Below are 2,383 nucleotides of genomic sequence, written 5' to 3'. Positions count from 1 at the left end.
CTTAATTTTGTTCTGTCCCGGAGGAAGTCACTGGCTATCCAGAGACAGGCTCCGGGACGGACATGCTCGAAACTCTAGTGGTATATGAGCCTGTAAACATTATTCGCACTCGCACTCATCTGCTAAAGGGGAGGTCATCTGCAAAAGGGGAGGGGAGTACACCCAGGAAACCTATCCTGTATCCGCGCCTCACGCATCTACCATCCTTAAAATTAACGGCTTAACCAATACACCCAAGAAGCTGGTTAGCTCAGTGTTAAACTGATTCATCTGCTAAATGCTGCATTAAAAAAAAAAAAAAACCTCACACATAAAACAAACAACAAACTAAATAACATTTGGTAATTCGGACATATAGTCTTTGAAAGGAAACCCGCTACTTTTTTCTATTAGTAACAAGGTATCTTTTATATTCATCATCCCTATACACGGCCTTTGATATACCGGTGTCACATATAATTTTCCTTCCCCTGAATTTGCACTCCCCAGTCAACATTATACGTAGAATAAGCACTCCCCAGTTCATATTACACATATAATATACACACCCCAGTCTATCTTATATGTATAATATGCAATCCCTTTGAATAATATGCACTCCCCCATTAGACGTTGGCTATAATAATGTTTAAGTACTGACATTATTAATTTTTTTTACTCTTTGATGTTTGTATGGCCAGTGCACTTTGTAAAGGTTGGTATAAATCTCAGTGGCAAAGCTAAACGAGGATGCGCCCTTACATATTTGTAGGAAAAAAATATTAACTCATCGTGTGACGAGTGTGGTGATCGGACGGATCCCATAATCTCTTCACCCATCCTTTGTTTCCCTCACTTCCGATTAATATGACAGGAATTATGTGGATATGTATATATGTATATGTATATACACCTACAATTCTCATTTAAGTACACCTGTATTTAAAGCGAAAACAAATATGCATAATATAATAAACATTTATTGTCATAACTTATATTGAAATCTGGAAGGTATTTCCGTTGTTTCTCTTATATTTGATGAGCACGTGTTAACATTTGGAGAAGCGCACGACTGCGCGACAGTTACTAACACTTTCCGTCACGTTCACACTTGTGATGTTCGGTTGCAACGCATTGTCTTTTAAATCCTTCAACACTTGACTAAGTCTTTATATATCCATATTGGGGGAATGTAGACGAATGTTCCCCTTGTGGTACACGTCCAGCTGTCATAACCCGTATACAACGCCACGTGTTCTTGGGCGTGTTTGCGGGAATCAGAAGCGTAACTCTCCAAAAACATTTCTCCTCCTGCAGTTAGAATTTAAAATCTTCTTGATTGTCCAAATTAAAATGCATAGAAAATGAAGTCCATTTAACTAAACAAAACAAATCTCCATTCTGGCCTTCAAAGTCCTTTTTTCTCTCTCGTGCGGAGCTGTAGTTAGTGTGGTTGGGGTATCAACTACCCCTTATCCAGTAAATTCCCCAAACTTAAAGAGAAATAATTAAATATTATTTCTAGTTCTACATATTATAAAAGGTTGGGGATTTTTAGACGATCTAAATATAAAAAATTTCTCGGAAATAGTATTTTAGTACTTAATTCTCCATAGTATTCCCATCCCGAGAAAAATACTCTGTCAAAAAAACAAGAAGAAAGAAACGCATAGATGATAGGGAAAGAAGAAAAGTGTTTATTTTAAAAAATATCGATTTATTTTTACAATGTTGCTGAATGTTTGTTAATGTTCCTGGAATGGGACAGCACGCCCAAAATGCACCCTAAAACAAACTGAACGCACGTTGTGGCACGTTGTGCGACAGTTGCAGAAAATCTGCGTGAAATGGTTAGATTTTGGCGAATGCAAGTGAAACTCGGGGGAAAGGATTGGGGTAGTAAAGGGTATTTAAAGCTGTGATGCTCGCAATGATGCCACATTATCATTTCAACGTAGACGAGTTACAAGATGCCAAGACTAGGCCTGCCGAATCGAAACATTGCAATAGGCCGCCTCCAGTTAGGTGAATCGCAGTTAGCAGTCGCACACCACATGAACGCCCATCAGAGCACCATTCCACGTCTCTGGGACAGATACCAGCAGTTACAATCAGCTGAAGACCGGCCCAGAAGTGGAAGACCTCGCATAACAACTGCAGCACAAGATCGCTACATCCTGGTTCTGCACTTGCGTCACCGAACTGCCACAGCAATGAACACTGCTGGACGTCTACCTGGTTTGAGAAGAGTGTCTGCTCAAACCATTCGGAACCGACTTCGAGAAGCTGGTTTACGGGCTAGGAGACCGTATGTTGGTCCCCTCCTGCGACGTCAACGTCGACATTTACGTGTTCGCTGGTGCACTAATGCACAGGGGTGGAACCTGGGAAACTGGCGGAGAGT

This window comes from Gigantopelta aegis, unplaced genomic scaffold, assembly GCF_016097555.1.
Source record: "Gigantopelta aegis isolate Gae_Host unplaced genomic scaffold, Gae_host_genome ctg5208_pilon_pilon:::debris, whole genome shotgun sequence".
Taxonomy (NCBI): domain Eukaryota; kingdom Metazoa; phylum Mollusca; class Gastropoda; order Neomphalida; family Peltospiridae; genus Gigantopelta; species Gigantopelta aegis.
Note: the sequence above shows the minus strand (reverse complement) of the source record.